Genomic DNA, 19,790 nt, shown 5'->3' with positions numbered 1-19,790 from the left:
AAAGACTATTCTAACCCAATAGGAGATCAGTGTGAAAAAAATCACCTCTTGGATAGCTAAAGTACAAGAATATGATCTTGATATCGAACCTACAAAGCTTGTTAGAGAAAAAAGTTTGTGTGAAGCTATCGCAGAAGGATCCTCCTCAAATGAAGAGGAAAAAAAGAAAGAAATGTCATTAGTTTTATTCATTGGTAATGTTGATGATTTGTTTTCCAATATAACCTATTTTCTAACTTATGGAGAATGCCCAGCTCATCTATCACCCAAAGAAAAGAGGACCTTAAGATTGAAATTTTTGAAGTATGTTATCTAGGGTGACACTTGTACAAGAAAGGGATAGATGGCACTTTTTTGAGATGTTTAGATTCTAAGCAAAGAAAAGAGTTTCTTCAATTGTTTCATAATGAAGCATGTGGAGGTCATTACTTAGCATAGGTAATAGCTTATAAAATCCTAAGAAACTATTTCTATTGGCTTGGAATATTCAAAGATGCAAAGGAATGGGTCAAGAGTTGTGACTCTTGTCAATATTTAAAAGGAAGAGTCCAATTAGCAGCACTACCCTTGAAACTAGTAGTGATCAGACAACCCATTCAACAATAGGGTCTATACTTTATTGGTCCCATCCATCCTTCCTCCATTATTGTACATACTCACATTTTAATGGAAACTGACTATTTCACCAAGTGGGTAGAAGCCATTTTGGTCAAACAAAAAACTTCAAAAGTGGTATGTAGTTTCATCAAGCAAAACATTTTGGTTAAGTTTGGGATCCCTAACAAGATTGTTACTGATAATGCTAAAAAGATATCCTCATTAGATATTAGACTTCTACTATCAATATGGGATCATTTTCTCTCACTGCTCAGATTATTCTACACAAGGAAATGGTCATGAAAAATTGAGCAATAAAAATATTATGACCATTGTGTGGAAATTGATAGATTTTAATTAGAGGTCTTGGCATAAAAATTTATATGATGCACTTTTGGTAGATCATACTACCAAGAAGAGAGCAATAGGGTTATCTCCCTTTGAAATCCTATACGGTACTGAAGAAATTTTCCCACTTCCTCTAGAATTATCTGCTTTGAAGTTACATAATAATATTGAAAATCATGAATTTAGATATGCTCTTGAAAAGAGAATATTATATTTGACCAAGCTAGAAGAGGAAAGAGAAGTAGTTGTGGATAGGATATGAGAACATTGGTCCTGAGTAAAAAAGTTGTTTGATAATAAAGCTAAACAAACAGTCTTCCAAGAAGATGATCTTGTTTTACATTGGGACAAGTGTAGAGAGCCAAAAGGTCTACATGGAAAGTTTGACTCCTTATGGAGAGGTGCACTCCAGATTAAAGAGGTATGTGGAAACAATTCCTTCACTTATCATATCTCAATGGTATTCAGTTTCCCTTGCCTTACAATGGGCATTATTTGAAGCATTATCATCAGTAAGGTGTGTAGTCTCTAGCATTGTACAGATCTTAGTTAGGAGTTTTTGTTTTTCTTTCCTTTGTTTTCTGTTTGGTTGTGTTCCCATTTTTTTTGTGCTTAGTCCCTTTTTCTGAGATTTATCTCCTTTTGGGGTGACTCTATATCTCTTCTTATAAAGCACTATTATTTCTTAACACTGGGTTCATTTAGCATCTTGCACAATCTTTGCCCCTAGATAGAGCCAGTTGCGACCTAGACATTTCAGAGGGAGGATTAATTACATTAATTTTGGAAAGAGAGACATTAGTTCTCAGCTTAACTAACTTTCTCTTTCACTGTACCCGAACTTGTAGAGAAAAATTTGGGGTTTAGGTTTGCATTTTATTCTCTGCTCAACATTTTCTCTCTCCCTGTACTACCTCTCGCTACATACTCCAACTTCTAGAGAGAAGTTTAGAGTTTGAGTTTGAGTTTCCCTATCTCACTCACAATCTTCTCTCTCCATGTACTAAAGTACTCTCTGTCCATGTACTCTAACTTTGTAACCTAATCCTAACTCGAACCCCCAACCCAAACTTCAACTTGAAAGGAACTGTCGGTTGGAAATAAAGCTCACCAATAAAATTTGAAAGATTGATTTAATTTTTAGAGAAGGCACTTGTAGGTCAGCCATGGTGAATTTAAAAGTGAAGAATCTATTTTCAAAGGAACCAACTTTTGATAGAATTCTTCAAAGTACCAGTTGTTTTCTCCATTTTTATTGCATGGCGTGACACTATTTGCTCACGGTACACAAATTTTATTGGAATACGCTTTCATAATTAGTTCATCATCTTTATATCTAATGTTTAACTCTTTATTTTTCTATATCCACTCCTAAAATAGCATTGTGAGTTGCAAATAAGCATTTGATCAAGAATGTGGGTTGCTTGAAGAAATGATGAGCATGAGAAATATGGGAAGTTTTCAAATATAAATAGGTACACTATTTGAAATACATATTGTTTAGCCATCCATGCAAGTCAAGATCTATGGTTTGACAAGTAAGCCAACACATGATTTGTTTGAAGGAATGAAAAACATTGTAGATGTCGGGAAACATAAATGATAATGTTGCATTGTTTGAGATACTTGGTATTCATCTGTCCCATGCAAGTTCAAACATATGAACTATTTTATTAAATTTTGTCAAGTTCATAAAAATTGTAGGCATGAACCAAGGCAGAACAAGGACCCCTCTAATGAATAAGTATGATGGCATTTGAGTTGTTTGCAGTGATCATAAGAAACATAGGAATAATATGTTTGATGAACTACCTAATTTGGTGTCATTTGAACACTTTAAATTCAATTACTATGGGAACATTGGTCACTTTTAAGAATTCAGAAATCTCTGAGCCATGCAATGGATTGTGTGAGGAATCTAAAATTATCTAAGATTTTATCTTCCGTCCTCTGAAATTGTACATGAATCTCACCAAAGTCAAAGACAGAAAAATTCCAAAGGTAGTCTTCTAAGTCTTACTGGATAGAAATATAATGGAGAAGCCTACCAACTATTTGACAGAATGTCGAACATGAAAGTGCCCACATTCATCTAATAGAGCTCTTGACTTGTTTGATTAAATGCTTCAACAATAGGTCATTAATGAATTAGTTCTATTATAATGTGAATGCTTAATAAGGAAGGAAGAAAATCAATTGATCAAAGGCTTGCATATGCTTGCAAACTTTGAAAAGAAGACAACATCAACTGAAAAGGCTTTTGAAATCAAGTAGTGGGCTTGAGACAGAGAAGGAAAGGCAACTGAGCTTATTGGCATGACACTTTAAGTGAATTTGTGTGCTTCAAAATCTGAAATTACACTAAAGGAGTGTTCATCAAAGTACTTGATACATGATAAGTGATACGACGAGGTATACATTTCAAGATAAAGAGCCTCCTACAATACTAAAAAGCACACTTCCTGAAATATCATACACAAAAATTAGATATATAGAAGTTGTAGACTTCTAAAAAATGATGGGCAAAGGAGATAAATCACCCCTCGCACATCAAACATTGTAAAGTGGTCTAGTCCATGCAGAAGGACACCCACTTGTAGTTCAATGTGTAGAATTGGTTTTAGAATGTATCAAGGCATATGATCAGAATTCCAAAGACATAAAGACTGTAGGAAGTAATTTTATGATGAGGCTAGATCCAGTATCTATATCCATCACATTTATATTACTGATAAGAGAAGAATTCATAGAAATCTCTAAAGAAGGTGCCCAAGGATACTTCCATCAAAATAAGAAAATATGTTTGAATCTCATTACTAGGAGTTGGCTTGATCAACCCAAATGAGGACAGTCATAGTTGCCAAGAGTGTTACGCAAAAATATCTTTAAAGAAGACATTTCAGATATGATAATTGTTCTCAATAGAGTGGTGGGAAATCAAATGATTGAGGATTTTTAGGATAGGATGTTTTCGTACATTATTACTATCACCGTTGGAAAACAATTTATAGATTGGGGAGAAATGATTAGTGATGTCCTTCATCACCAATAAAAAAGCTTCAATGCAACAGAAGGGATTTACATGTCCTCGTACCTAATGTACATAATTGCTAGTATGAAATAATGGCTTGGTCTAAATCCTTATGGGAAGTATAGCTTAACCACACAAATTTATAATTATTACCTTTAGTTGCAATCAAGATAGGGAAATACACATGACTATAGGGTGAATGATGCTTTTTCTATGCTCATAGCCAGGGAGCTATAGGGAGATAAAAGTTCAAATTTCTCCTGAAGTAGCTAGTCTCATCAACACCTATGGTAGTTGCTTCATACAGTAGCCCTGATTCACTTACATCCACATTGAAGGCTTTCAAGATTTTCCTCTCATGTTGCCTTGCTTCATAGATGACAGGTTGGTGCTTTCAAAAGTTTGTAGGCAAATTGGTCAGGTAAACATAAAGTGCAAGAACAAAAGATCAATCCCTTTCCCAATTGGCATTGGACATTATAGTTGACTTTCTTTTTCGGATGCTCAAAATATTGAGAGATCCATGGTGAATATGAATTTACACTATTTCCATGATCACTTCCCATTTGATGGCAAGGGGTATGTTAAAATTAACTTGGCACTTGGACTTGACTATCTTCATTTCCCTGCAATGGAAGATTTTTGGGCAAACTATGAAAATGACTTTGAACTAAGAAAAAGGGACTAGATGAGATTCACAGTACAACAAATTATTGATTAAAAAATTGGATGGGATGTGATAGGCATAATAGAAGATGGTTCATACTTGATTGATCCTTTCTTCTTTGAGTAGATACAATTATTAGAATTTCCATATATTAATTGGTCTCTGCTAGAATTGGAATACCTAAAAGAAAGGACCTTCTTTGTGATTCAACAAACTAAAATCTGGTTAAAGAATAAAGTCAAAATAAATCACCACTACTAAATCAACAGGAAGAGGTAGTGCAAAGAATAATAATAATTTTTAGGAAGGTATATCAATTTCAGCCATTCCATCTTCTACCCTATTTCTTTAGGCTCTTTACATAACATGCAAGGGGGAGGTGATGGTGAAGATTTGGATAAAGGAATTAATCTAGTTTTAGCATGTTAACTCAATGTAATCACTAGGAAGAAGAGATCAAAACCTAAGGACAAGACTTTAAAACAAATTCAACAGATGATAGATGAAGATCCTGAAATGAACACTTTACCATCATTTGTAGATGAGATGATTCAATTCATAGCATCTCTTGTACACTCATTATCTCCCAAAAGCATAGAAGCAATTGAAGAGGAGCCAGTTGTAGAAAATGTGCATAACTTGGATTTATAATCTATAATATTAGAGGTTCCTTCAGTAATTAGTACATCTACTAGTATTTCAAATTCTTGGTTACAACAAAGTTTGGAGAGAAAGAAGAAAAGGATGATTCAATTGGAAGCACCAAATCTCGATGCCATAGCTGATATAATGCATAAAGGTGCAAAGATAAAGAAGACTAGAATGGATTCTAGACTAGTAATGAATCCTACATCGAGAAACTTATTTTTTGAAATTACCCAACCAATTAAAAAGAAGAACATAAATGAAGCAAATGAATTTGATTTCAGCATCACTAAAGTGGACCTAGGCTAGATTACCCATGAGGGAAGAGAAAAAAATTTGCAATTGTCAACTACTATCCTCATATAACAGTCAAGGAGAGATAAGCAAGCTAAGAATCAACTCAAGTGTCAAGTTTGAGCACTTTCTTCATGCATTAGATTGATGGTCGGTGATTCCTTCCTAGATCCTAGCTCATCTATAGAAATCACAGGAGATCCCAAGAAGATGTTTGATAGAAACCATTCAAGACATAGGAGAATGTCAAACTTATGGCAAGATGGTGTAAACATGGGTAAAAAGAATAAAAAAATGAGCATCAAGCTTATTTTAGGATGTTTTGCATTTTGCCAAAGTGGATCATCATATACAACAAAGCATTCAAAAAGAGCTGACAACTCTCAAGGAACAACAAGCATTCTAGAGAGAAATTGATGCTAATTTAGTAGAGATTAAGGGAATGGACAGCAATATAGTCAAATCACTAAAGTTAATCAACACTTGAGAAGAAGAGAAAATTGATATATGGCTGGAAAATATAAGATGGAAGAATAATACCATGAATGAACAATTGGGTGAAGGAGAGAAATTCTTGAACTCTTGCAAGTTACTAGAAAAAAAAAGCCTCGGGGGATATACTGATGATTGTAGAAAGTATTCCTATTAGTGAACACACTCAAAATCATCATTAAAAATAAAAATTTAGCTCAAGTCATCAAATCATTTAGAGAATACAAGGAAAACTTGACTCAGCTACTCAAAGCACCTACAAATCAAAGAGAAAGTTTAGGAAATATTAGTGATTGCAGTTAAAAGTTAGAAGTGTATTTTTCTAAAGCTGTCCTAGGATTTTATTTATGTGTTTTGTAAAAAGGTCAACTTTAGAATTAACTTTTGTTTTTGTCAATGTCTTAACATTTTCTAACTATAGTTAACCATTAAAAGTTAGAGTTGGTTAAGAACTATCTTCACAGTAGTCCAAACTCTAACTTTTTGAGCAGATACGAACCCAAAAGGTTAGTTATTCTAAAATAACTGTAAACTCCTAAAAACCAATGTAATAAGGGACTTTTTGGACTTGGAGATAGGGAACACTTATGCTCTGATAAAAAAACAATTTTCTGAAAGTGTGTACAATTTTTGTTCTTGTAATCAGTCATTTCTTACTTTCTTGGTGCAAAGAAACAAAGGAAGTACATTTGGCATTCTCTTTCTAATCAGTTAGAATTGTTGAAGTGTTGATTCATCATATGAGTATTTTCATGGTGTGGTGTGAGTATTCGTGAATAGTTGAACGAGCATTGTGTCAGTGATAGTTCTCAAGCGTAGTTCTTGATTGCTTTAAGTGATAGTTCTCAAGTGTAGTTCAATCCATCTTTATTGAAAAATAAAAAAATTTATCTTATGAGGGAGCTGCCCCTCTAAATGCAGAGGAAGGCCAGATATCAAGGGCCTATCCAACTGTTGTGAATAGTTTGCCACATACACTCCGTTGGACAATTTCTATAGTGACAAATCTATTTACAAACAATATGCCATTTCCCATTCCATGCAACTTGTTGTTTTTCTTATGTTAAGCTAAAATTAATTACTTACTACCCAGTCTACTCATGGTTAAATCATCATAAATATGCCATTTCCCATTCCATGCAACTTGTTGTTTTCCTTATGTTAAGCTGAAATTAATTACTTACTACCCAGTCTACTCGTGGTTAAATCATCATAAATTTAGTATTATTTTTGTGAATTGATTTTTATTAAAATTAAATCAATATATGATAAATTTAGATTTGTGAATTATAATCCTCAAAAGATAATAATAAAGTTATTTTAGGCTCATAAGCAAAATAAAATATTAAATAGAATGACCAAATTAAGTTAAGAGATATTAGTCAAGAAAATTTAATTTTACTATCTATTAAATTTTTAATAATATTAACATGTGTATATTTTAAATCTAAATATATACATTTTTTCCATACATTTATAAGATTTTAATAAAATAATAATTTTGTCATATTCATAATGTTAGATTTTAGTTAAAATAAATAGAAATAATTTTAAAATATTCAAAAAATAAGTTTAAAAGTTATTTACTTACATTTTTATTTTTTTCAAATATTGGTAAATAAAATAAAGGTATCTATAAAATGAATTGTATTTTAAATTTTTTAAAAAAATTATTATATAATTTTTGATAAATAAGATAATAAATAAATATTTTTTTAAACATTATGTTTTTCTTGTTTTAACATATATCAAAACAAAACAAAAGATATTTATGTTAATATGGTATTTAGAACATTATTTTATTAATGCAATTACTTGGAATTCAATTTACAAAACTATTATAATAACTTATTTCACTAAGAATTTAATATACAATTTAGTATATTCTTACAAAAATATTTTACTAAAAAATAAATAAAATAATTTTTCTATTATACATTGGAATATTTGTAAACCTAGTTCATTGAGTCATTTTCATTTTATTTTTACCAAAAATAATAAGTGACTATCATTTTCAAAATTTAGAAATAAACGTATTATTTTTTAATCACTTAATAGTATAATTCTCTTTACCTTAGTGTTAACACTTACTCGTGACTTCAACATAAGAACCAATTTAACAGTAACTCTATACAAATTATCAAGATATAATTAAATATCTAAACAATATATAAAAGGATAGATATAAAGGTTCAAAGTTTTTTTATGGAAGATAGATATATTATTATTATTATAAGTAAATGTATGGTACATTGTTCCATATTTTTATTTTTTATTGTCTGTGATGTGATAAAAGGTAATTCAAGGTGGACTATAATGAGGTGAGTATAGTAATGACTTAGGAAGAGGATTTATTTTAGATATTCTAATTTGAAAAAATGACTAAATTTCAAAGCAAGCCTTTTCTATATGATGAATAGTAGTAGTACCTTATGAAATAAATTATGATGCTTATTTTCAATTAATAGAAATATTTTTGACATATCATCCAATAATCTTAAAAATCCTTAGCCATGTGAAAATGAAAGATGGAAAAGTTAGAAAATGCTTAACTATGAATTTTAAGGGAAACCTTAAGGTGATAGAAGACTAGGAACATTCACTATTCTAGATTTGTTTAGAAGACTAACATTAGGTAAAGCCTTAATTATAGTTTTGTTTAATTTTTAGGTAATCTAATTTATACTTTATTTCATGATGGATAGATGACTAACACTATTCATGTTGGATTTCTCAAATAACATAGATACATTCTCTTAATTTTTAATTTACAAATTATCTCCTACCTTCCATTCTAATTATATGCATCATAAAATAAATTAATGTGCACACAAAATTAAGCACTTTCGATTATATATATTGGATTATTTAATAAATTTATACGAAATATTTCTTAAGTAACAGTTATTTTCATTCCAACTTGGTTTGTTTGTAATGATTTGAGATCTTAACCAATTTTTGGGACAAAATTATTCAATATAATTCACAATATAATATGTAATAATTTAGAAATGATTCCTAAGAAATTATTAAGGAATATAGTAGAATAATATCAAAAAATGAGTTCTAAATGTATAAGAGAATAATAAAAAAATCATTAAAGATGAATGATTTTACACTTATTCAACAAATTTTTATTTAATTCGTGTAATATTTAATGATTGGTGGTCTACACTTCACCTCAAATCTAGTTTACATATAGATTTTTATAATTAATATATTTAGATCTTTTGATATGAAATTATAAAAAATACCAAACATACACAAATAAAAATAAAGATTACAATTTACCAACCTGGTCTATCCTTGCTTTTTTACTTGAATAATTTCCAACTGAGGAATCAATTAAAATCTTGAAATTTAATAGATTTTATTCTAATCAGTTGTAAAAAAGATAGTCATTCATTTTTAAATGCAATAAAACTCCAAAATATCAAAGCCTATATATTACTTTTATCATTATAATTTGTGTATTCATTTCTTCTATCTAACATAAAAACTCTTAACATTTCTCATTGATTAAAAATCTTTTTTTTTCAGATAACATCGTATATTTAACTATGAAAATAGTTCAACCTTAAAACAAAATAAATCATCTATCGATTACAGACATGAATTTACAACTTACTATAGAGATCTACTACTAAAGAAATTAAACTTCGTTGAGAAGATAAATTTCAATACCTTATGTTTCAATGTATTAAGATCAATTAGTACATTTTGGCACCAAAACTACTTACTAAATGCTATGGAATAGATTTATGGTGAGTTAATTTTAGTTTTTCAACAATAAAAAAATAACAAATTGAATTATATGGGGGATGTCATATGGAGATGGGATGACTAGGTAACCGACTCCTCACATTTATATCTATGTTGTTTATGAAAGCAAACTAAAGTTTAAATATAGCAAGAAAAAATTCTCTCTTGGATTTTTTTATTTAATTCCTACATGTAATCCTTGTTTGGACCCTAGAACATATATTCTTCTTAGATTTTCATGTTTCATCTATTGTAGCAAACTCTTATAGTTTAAATAATTTTTGAATGTTTAGTCTCCAATATTCATCACAAGAATTGTGTTTGTTATTGCTTGAATAGAAATCAACTTAAAACAAGTGCCACATAATGGCTAAGTACTTGCTGTTGTAATTTTGTAGCAAGAATATTGATGAAAACTAATATTGTAATATTTTAAAATCATTTAAATAAGTTTTACAATTATGTTGGATATTTTACTTTGTAAGATATTAGAAATATTCCAATCAAGACAATTGAAAAGGAAAGATAAGAACCAACCCCATAAACATCACTGCTTTGTTTTTATATCCATTACAACTACCCACTTAGCTTTTGACATAACCAATTTTCCATATTATAGGCACATCTACTTAAATTTTAATTTAGTTCTAATGCCTTTTTTTCCAATACATCATCATTATTTTTAGATTTAGTTTATAATAATTTTCTTATTATATATTCTATGTTTACATTTTTTATTTTTAAAAAGTCAATTAGAGTAATTCTTATTATTTAAATAATTAATATTTTTTATTAGATAAGATTAATTTTTAGATAAAGAAATGTAAACAATTTTTTTAAAAAATAATATATGAAAAAAATAGAACTAAAATTAAAATTGAACTAATAGTAATTTTCTAATGGATTAATTTAATATAATATATAAAGAAAATGAAAAAAAATGGCGAATCAAAGTAGATTAAGTGATAAATTTTAGGGCAACAATTAAAAACTACTTGGCAAATTCAAGTAGACATGTGAAGAACAAAAAATGGGCAAATGGAGATGTCAAGTATCACAGTAGCCCTAGGAAATTTCATCGCTTGAACTCTGAGAAAGTATAAAAATCAAGTAACACTCAATATGCTCAAGGAAACTAAAACACATTCTCCATTCTTGTTGAACCATTCATAGGGATTGGAATCATGATCAACAGATTGATTGGTTTGTTAGGACATGTCTAGAGATTGGGATTTGCCAAACCAACAAACCACATTGCACAAAATCCTTTGGTTTGTTTCAATAAAATATAATTTTCACCATAGAAAGTATAAACCATCAAATAAGGGTTTTAAACATGACTAAGTACACATTTCCAAACAACTGCAATGCATTATCTACTCCATCTGAAGTGTCTAGGGTACTAGTAAATTCTTCATTTTTGGATGCACTGGATGCACCCAGTAATGCAATCCCTAAACCCTACATTCCCCCATACCAAAGATTGAATAAGAAAACTGATAAGAGTATGGAAAACTCCCTAAGAATTCACCCCATTTTCCAGACCCAATAGATACAATCTTTATTCAAAATGAAGAATGTGAAGACGCGTAGATGGAATGCAAAAACCTTGGAATCTTCACAATTTGGACTAGATCTAGAGAAAAAATGTTCTTCGTGTCCAATTGGCTAGAAGAAAATTGCCAAGGTCAGGTAAGTACTACTCACTTTGGTGATAATGTTCTCTATCTGAACTACTACATTGTCAAATTTATTGAATGGCCTCCTAATTTTAAATTAATAGATTTAGATATTAAGTGTCCCATTTGGTTTAATATTTGATCCCTTCCTCCAGAATTAAATTAGATTGAAACACTTAAACTAATTGGGTTTGTGTTAGGAGAATTTATAGGAATTGATGCTTCATTCTAGTCTACCAATAACGTGAAATTATTAATAAATACCAAAATAAATCTTGAATCTACAATACATAAAAATGGTAAGACTAATAGGGTAGTATATAAATTAAATCTACACAAATCCAAAGGTGTAATCTGAAAGATCATCAAAATAAAGGATCATAATGGCATGGGACTCCAAAATCTCCCTCTTACTTTAGATTTTTGAACTATATTTCCTATGATCTTCCAACTAAGAAATAAGATGGGTATTAAATTTACAAATTTTTAATCCTATTCTCAGCCTGTAGTCAAAGATTTGGTTCAGATGGATATGCGGAACTCAGCAGTAGGAATCATAGCATGTAATGATAGAGTAAAATCCATTATAGTTAATTAAGATTCTCTAGTATTACGCCAAGGGCAAGAGAGGCCAAAGAAGCATAAGCCTAAGAAAAATAAGAAATCAATTAAACCTATGAAAGAATGGATTGAGGTGAATAATATTGTAGAGATGGCTAGCAAAAATAATTTGGAAGAAGTAAATTAGAATTAGATAGCAAGCAAGGACAAGGGAGTTTTAATAGCTCCTTCATCAATCATGGCTCAAACAGAAGATAAGGATCATGATAAGGAAGACCTATGCAATACCAGGAAGATAGTTATAGGTGAAGTAGATTCAAGAAAATCTCAAGCTAGGGCATCAAGAGGCTTAGATGATATTGATTTAATTGAGGTAGAAAATTCTTTACTTTTTGCTTCTCCTAAGGATGTGGATGAGGATAATGTAATAAAAAATAATAGACAGGAATCACAGTAGCAGCTTCAAGATATGGATATTGAGGGTGAGGAAACTACTCCTAGTTATAAAGGATTCAGAGTTTCTTCTAAATTTTGGCAGACTCCAGATGATCACATTACCTCATCATTTACTCGAGAGATTAAGTAGAAAAAGATGTTGAATAAGGGTGATAAAATGGAAGGCTCCATTGTTATAGTGGTTTAGAGTTTATTAAACAAAGAAGCAATAGAAGATGATAAAGATTTAGAGCAGCTTTCTAAAAAACTATTTTAGGTCTTTAGTTTTGACAATATCAACAATAGTGCAGCCTCCCGGAAGGAAAACTTGATACAAAAAGTTATCAAACTAGGAGGAAATGGTTACACAGTTGAGGATCTTAGAAAGGATATTTTTAGGATTGAGATGGAGGATACTTTATTGAAACAATATGAGAATTGTGAAATCAAATCCAAAGTAAATCAGGAAAGGAACCTAGTAAGCATTGATAATGTGATAGAGCTTAACCTTGTGGATGTAGATAGGAATGGTATTGGATGTAAGATTCTTAGTGAATTAGATAAGGAGGAGTTTAAAGGATCAGGGGATATCAAAATCCCTTGAGCATATAGTCCAATTCATTATTAGCAAGAGCTCAAATTAGATATGAATGAGGAAGGATTGAGTTCTCCAATTTATGGCAGATCAAAAGGAAAAAGAGGAAGGAAATCATTGAACGAATTAAGAGAGGTTGATGGACTATGTAGAGAATAGATAAAAATTGATGATTTTATGAATATAGGGAAGGCGAAGTGCCTTCCCAAGTTACCATGAGGATAACTACTTGGATTCCTAAGGGATTAAATGCCCCTAGCAAAAAAGAGTTAATTAAAAAATATCTAAAAATATTTAATTTAGAGATAATCATAATTCAGGAAACCAAATTAAACTAGACTAAAGGTTTTTAACTAAACAAGATGTTAGAGTATGGGAATCTACATTCTAGAGGCAATAGGTACATTTGGTGGTTTAGGTATAATTTGGAACTCTAAGAAAGTATATTTGCATTACTTAAAAGACAATAGAAATTGGATGTGTTCTAGTGTACAAAGCCTAAAATCTGACTTTAAATTTACTTTAATCGATGTCTATAGTCCAAACAGTTGTATAAGGAAAAAATCTATTTGGGATGAATTAAGTTTGGCTTTTCTTAATTATAATGATAGTCCTATTGTAATGGGTGGTGACTTTAATACCATTTTAAGTTTAGATGAGAAAATAGGAGGTATGCAATACCTAGCTCTATTTTCTTTAGAATGTAAAGCATGGACTGATAAACATAATATGATAGATATCCCTTTAAATAATGGTTCTTTCATGTGGAATAATAGAAGAAAGGATCACACTTATATCACAAAAAATCTAGATAGGTTTTTTTCATTTTAGGTAATTTAATAGATTATAATAAAAAAATTCAATCCTTCATTCTGCCATATGCAAGATCAGATCATTTCGCAATTTGTGCTAAGTTCACAAAACCCTTGAAACCAGTCAGAAATCCATTTAAATGTGAAAAGATGTGGTTTCAAGATCCAAAATTTATTGAGCTTATTAGGAGTTGGTGGACACGAGAAAGTTTTGAAGATTCTAAAATCTTTATCTTTATCTCTAAATTAAAATTAGTTAAATAAAATATATTAAGGTGGAATAGAGAATATTTCAATATCATCTTCAAATAAAAATTGGAAATTGTAGAAAAGTTTAAAAAAATTGAATCAAGATATCATAAAGTATGGTATGAATAATGAGAGTTGTTTTTTAGAAAAAGAGCTTCTTCTGAACTAGGAAGAGATCCTCTCCAAAGAGGAAATTTATTGGAAGTAGAAATCTAGGGATAAATGGTTGGATGAGGGAGACAACAATACAAAAAAAAACCATAATTCAACCATTTACAACATAGCTCAAAATAAAATCACTAGCATCATTAACCATCAAGGTTTTTATATGGAGAATCCTCAAGAGATAATAGATACATTTGTTTCTCACTTTAAGGGATTATCAAATAATTATGAGGGATCAAATAGGGAGGCTCAATCTAAAATGATCAAATTTATACCTAAATTAATTACTTTGGAGGCCAGCAAAAATCTAAACAAACCAATTTCTTTGAATGAGGTATGATCCCTATTTTTAATATGAATCTCAACAAATCTCCAAGGCCTGATGGTTTTTCAGGCCTTTTTCTTCCAAAAGTGTTGGGATATTTTAGGGGAAGATCTTTTGAAAGTAATTGAAGCATCAAGGAATGGAGGATCTCTATTAGTTGACATAAATTATTCCCTTTGTATGTTGATTCCAAAGAAGAATGGGCTGGAACATCCAAGAGACTTCCATCCTATTGCCCTATGGGATATGATAGACAAATTTTTTTCTAAAATTATGGCTAATAGGCTCAAAGGTCTATTGCAAAAATTGATCTCTGAAGAACAAATAGGTTTTGTGCTCGGAAGATCTATTTTGGATGGTATCCTCACAATCCAAGAAACTATCCACGCAACTTCAAAAGACAAAGAAGTATGTATGTTTATTAAGTTAGATATACAGAAGGCTTATGGTATAGTTGATTGGAATTTTCTATTCTTATCAGTGGAATGCTTGAAGGCTTTTTCAAAGTTTCTAGGGGTATTAGGCAAGGAGATCCACTATCTCCATCCCTCTTCATTATTATGGCTGAAGCCTTTGGTAGAGCAGTCGCATATGCATATCTTAATCAGAAGATTTCTAGCATCACTGTAACTAGAAATCTTCCCAATATTACCCTCCAAAAATATACAGATGACATAATTTTACTTGGTAAGAGTACTATTCACGAGGCTCTAGGTTTTAAAAATATCGTTCATTCATAAATGGGTGCCTCAGGATAGAAAGTCAATAAAGAAAATTCAGAAATATTCTTTTTGAATACTTATCCAGATATGTAAGATCATGGGTTATAAAAAGGGACCATTTCCATGCAAATATTTAGTTATTTCACTAGAAAAGGGATTGACATATAGTAAAGTATAGGTAGATACACTTGAGAAGTAGATAAGAGGATAGAGAGTTTGAAAGATAAGTGGCTCACCAAGGCCGGTAAAATTACTAAGATCAAATTGATACTTTTAGCCATTCCAATCTTTCCTATGGCTTGTCTTCCTCTCACTAATTGGATGTCTTTAAAATTTGAATCCAAACTTAGGAACTTACTGTGGAAAGATAACAAAGATGATAATAAATTAGCCCTCATTAAATGGGATAATCTATGTAAACCTAAAAAATTTTGGGGTTTAGGGATTAAAAAGCTACAGTGGAAAAATGAAGCTTTAAGAGAAAAACTTATTTTGAGATTATACTCAAAATGTGAGCACAAATGGGCAAAGATTGTCTATAACAACTATCTTGATCCAATTGATCCTACATCACTCTTCAAGATGAGAAGTCTTTCTAAAGGATCAGAGAGCTGGAACTTTATGTCTATGTGTCAAAAATTAATATTTAAGTTTTTGACCTAGGATGTGGGTTTGGGGGATAATGCCTTGTTCTGGGAAGACTCCTGGGATGGGAATCCCTCAATATCTTCCTCACCTTGTCTTGAAAATCTTAAGCATTACCTAACATCTTTATGGGGTGATAAGGTCACTGACTATAAAATTAAGGATTCCTTAGATAGGGACCTGCAGTGGAGGTGGCGATCAATTGATAATCTAGATTTAGATCCTGACTCAATTAAGGCATATGAAAAGATAGTTTCAACTAGAAATACCAAAGAATCTAAAAGGTTAGACAATCTCATTTGGGAAAGTTCCAAAGATGTTAAGTATAATGTGAAACAAGGATATAAGGCTATAGCCCATTCACAAAATTAGAATCTTGTTGAGATGCCACTCAAACTTTGTTGGGATACTATCTGCCTTCCTAAGGATGGATTCTTTTTGTGGCTTGCCTTGCAAAAAAGAGTTCTGACTACTGATAGACTTGCTAAATTTGGCATCATCAGACCTTCTTGGTGTGTTCTCTATAAAAAATAATAATGAAGATGTAGATCACCTATTTTATAAATATCAATTTGCACAAAGCTGCTGGGAGTGGCTCAGAGTTGGACTTATGTGGTCTACTCCTTTACTAAACTCTTTTTAGGTCCTCCTATTATCATGGCCTACAAATTTGGACAATGGGGTCTATAATAAGCTTTGCAATATATGCCCCTTGGTTACCATATGGGAGCTGTGGAAGGAATGAAATCATCATATATTTTGGGATTTAGAAATGAGTGTGGATAGATTTCTTTTAAAATTAGAGGCTTCCATTGTAGAGGTGTTGGATTCTCACCTTAGAAAATCAATGAAAGAAGAGGGTTCCTTTTCCCACTAGGATGGGCTCATAAAAAAGAATTGGTCCAACATCATCAATCTGCATCTAGTTTACTTGAAAAGGAACAAGGAGACAAGGGCTAGTTGAGAGTGGGCTCCTCCTCCATGTGGATGGTATAATCTTAACTTCAATGGCATAGCTAGAGGTAAGCTAGGGGTGGTTGGTATTGGTTGCATAATTAATGATGACTCTGTGAAGTGGATTGTGAACCTAGTAGTGCCCCTACCTCCCACTACCAATAACTTGGTAGAACTAGAAGCATTAGATAAAGGTTTGCAACTATGCAATAATCTAAGCTTATCTAAGATATTCATCAAGGGAGATTCTCAGATTATTCTAAATGAAATTAAGGAAGATACATATGCCTAATTTGGTTCTAAATTCAAAACTTCAAGAAGTTCTTGTGCATCTAGATCATTTTGAAGATTACCAAATTGGTCATATATTTTGAGAAGGCAATAAACTAGCAGATTGGTTAGCTAATAAAGGAGTTGATGGTGAATCAATATTAATTTACAACAAAGGGTAGAATATTTTTTTATTCTTATTCGATGGGCTATTATTACAGGCTAGTGTTTGATATAGAAGAATTAGATTTATATGTTATAAGGGTTAGATAAGATATGTTAAGTATATTATTTCTTTTAGTTTAATTTACCTGTCTACTTTTTAGTTTTATCCAATTTATTTCACTTGCCTTTGATTTTAGATGGTTTCTAATTATCCTTATTTCCTTGTTTAGAAGTTTTATATTAGTTTGCTTGGACTTTCTAACTTTTGTAGAGACAATGGCAAGATTTTCTCGATTAGATTAGGCAGTTTTATTAATCATTTATTTTGTAAACATTAAAATCAATGCAAGTATTGATGAGTTCATACTATGCTTCCATCAGTCATCATGATTGAGTTAGATCATTCCAAATTGATGGCATTTAATTTTATTTATTTCAATCCATACCAGGGTCAGGGTTAGAGTATGTTGTAAACAACTAATAATTTATTTCTAGATTTTGCACAGGGTTTAGATAGATAGTAGTTTTAGATCTTCCCCCAATTGGGTCATTTTCCTTCACTATCGATGGAGACTAACGTTCATGCCTTCCATATGACTGAGAATCAAACAATGGCCTTTTTAAGGAAAGTTAAACATAAAAGATGGAGTTATTTGTGGTAAATTCTGTCCTAGCATTTTAGAGTATGGTATTTTGTATTTAGAAATCCATGACTTACTTTGTGAAGGCTTATTGCATATGACTAGACTATTCTTAGCTTTATTCTAGGTCTATATCCTATGAAGGATTATGCACTTTTCTATCTAGCTATGGAGTTAGGTTTAAATTAATTTATTTCATATCTTATTCTCTTCTTGAGGTTTAGTTTTAGAATTTTAAATGGGTATGATCAAACGGTATTGTAACTCATGTATCTCTATTGGCTTCCCTCTTAGATCCAAGATAGTGCATGAAGTTTTAGGTTGGTTTTTATTTTTTAGATGGATATGAGACAGACTAGCTTTTAATTTTTGGTATCTTTATTATCAATAGATTTTGTTTTGAACACTCTGACTATGTAAGTGTTATAAGTTGTATTGGAGATAGAATGTGTGAAACAGGTAAATCAAAGCGATTTTGGACTCGATATGGGCATCTGAGACTGAGAATTGGCGACTAATTTCTATTTTCTAGCCTTTTCATCATAGTAAAAGCTCTTGTATTTCTATAAAATATTTATATGTAATTCTGAATGGATTGGGGTATGCCCCTTTAAATTTGTAATAATATAGGACGAAAGTCCTGGGCAAGACTAGAGGTTTTCTTCTCTGTTCTTTCCTACCAATGCCCATTTGAATGGAGTTATGCTATGTAATCTTAATTTGATTTAATAAAATTATTCAAGGCCTCAACTGTTAAGTGATTTTATATATATATATATGAAAAAATATGATTAAAAATCATTAATAATTAAATCTTGTATTATATTTTTAGATAGATATATTCTTATAGTTAATTTATCTAGAAAGAAAAATTATTCCTTTAAATAGGAATAAATATAATAATAAAATTTCATGAGAATGTATAAGGATTTTGATATTGCCAATTGTTCTTAGTTGAACATTGTAATCTTATTTAATTGTTAAGTGCCTAAAATTATGCCACACAGTTGAAAAAGCTCAGTTTCAAAGATTAAGTACTTGGCATTGTAATTTTGTAGTCCTAATAGTGATAAAAGATAATACTGTAATATTTTGAAATTATTTAAATAGGTCATTACAAAAATGTTGAATATTTTACTTTGCAAGATATTAGAAATAGCTCCAATCTTACAAAACACTAAAAAAATGAAAAAAAAACAAAAAAAAACAAACAATTCAAATGGAAATATAAGAACCAACCCCCAAAGCATTATATACATAAAAAAAATTAAAAAATCAAATTAAAATAATAATAAAAATTTAAACTTTATCTATTTATGAAAAATGATTAAAATTATTTAAATAGGTTATTAAAAGCATGTTGGATATTTTACTTTAAACTTTACTTGTGTGAAGCCAAATAAATTTTGATATAATCAATTGTCCATATTACATGTTTACATAAATAAATTTAAACAAAAAAGTCAAAAATAATATATGAATAAAATATGTTTAAAAATCATTAATAATTAAATATTGTATAATTTTTTTAGATAGATATATTCTTATAGCTAATTTATTTTAAAATAAAAATTAATCTTTTAAATAGGGATAAGATGAAGATTAATGTTCACCAAATTAAAAAATAAAAAATAAAATAATAAAATTTAAAATATAAAGGATTTTAAGATTTCCAATTCTTCTTAGTTGAATGTTAAAATCTTATTTAATTGTTAAGTGCCTAAAATTATGCCACA

The sequence above is a fragment of the Cupressus sempervirens genome, chromosome 8 (genome assembly GCF_028749045.1).
Source record: "Cupressus sempervirens isolate cs-2001-9-10 chromosome 8, ASM2874904v1, whole genome shotgun sequence".
Taxonomy (NCBI): domain Eukaryota; kingdom Viridiplantae; phylum Streptophyta; class Pinopsida; order Cupressales; family Cupressaceae; genus Cupressus; species Cupressus sempervirens.
This window is presented reverse-complemented; position numbering follows the sequence as displayed.